The sequence below is a fragment of the Fukomys damarensis genome, unplaced genomic scaffold (assembly GCF_012274545.1).
Source record: "Fukomys damarensis isolate Sample0158 unplaced genomic scaffold, DMR_v1.0_HiC HiC_scaffold_23, whole genome shotgun sequence".
NCBI classification, from domain to species: domain Eukaryota; kingdom Metazoa; phylum Chordata; class Mammalia; order Rodentia; family Bathyergidae; genus Fukomys; species Fukomys damarensis.
This window is the reverse complement of record NW_022900935.1, coordinates 24,247,298-24,248,346: the sequence shown is the minus strand read 5'-3', so window position 1 is coordinate 24,248,346 and position 1,049 is coordinate 24,247,298.

The window sequence follows — 1,049 nt, the reverse complement described above, 5'->3', positions numbered from 1 at the left end:
ACTCGCAGAACAGGTGTGCGTCCCCGCTTGCTCCGCGTCCGGCCCTGGCCCCGTCGGTCTCCCGCAGTGCGCCGCGCCCTATCCTCCACCTTCACAGACTTCGCCTCGCCCCGTAGCGCAGCGAGCGAACTCACGCCACTTTTGCTGGGTCTTGGCGGGCCAGGAGGGAGCCGAACGGAAGACACCCTCAGCGCTTTTCCTCGACGCTCTCTCTGCCTTTCCCCCTTCGCTCCTTTTCGTTTTGTGGGGATAGCCGGGAAGACCGAAAGAGGAGGAGGCCACGCGAGGCGCGGGGCCCTTTGCTCGCTCCGCTCCCCCCGCCAAGTCCTACTCACTGCTTTCCCACTGCCCGCCCTTTTCCCCGTTTATTTTTCCTTTCTCTCCTCATCGCCCCTCAAGCCGAGTCCAGAGCCGAGGCGACAGGCAAGACGTGGCTGCTGGGCATCGTGGGGAGGGAGCGCCGGTGTCTCCCCTCTCAGCTGTCCACAGGGCAGGGAGGTGGCGCAGTCGAAAGACCCCAGGACACCCTGCCACCTAGGCAACTCTGCGCCCCTGCCGTGGACCCCGGCCCTACGCACCCACCCGGACGACGCGCACCCGGCTCGGGGCCCAGGTCCCGGCCCTCGGCTAGAGCAACGGCCAGGACCCTTGAAAGCAGCCCGATCTTAATGGGGAGCGAGAGCTCATACTCTGCCTCAGGGCAGCCAGAGACCCCGCTATCTCGGGGCTCTCGCTGGCCCTCGCCGGCCGGGGTCTCTGGGCCCTCGAGCTCTCGCAGAGGTTCCTCGAACAGGGTACGACCCAGGCATCCCTTCAGAGGGCCTCACCACCGTGGGCGGCCTTGCCCGAGGGGCCACACGGAAGCTCTCCGCCCAAGTTTGTTGTGCCCTGGAAGAAAGGCTTTCTCTCACAAAGCACAAAGGCGAAACGCCCAGGCCGAGCCCTGAAAAGCCCCGAGTTGGGGGGTGGGGGACCGGAGGCTCCGGAGAGCGGTGGCGGGGCCGGGCTCTGGGCGGAGAAGGTCGCTTGGCCTCGGCTAGCCAGCGCAG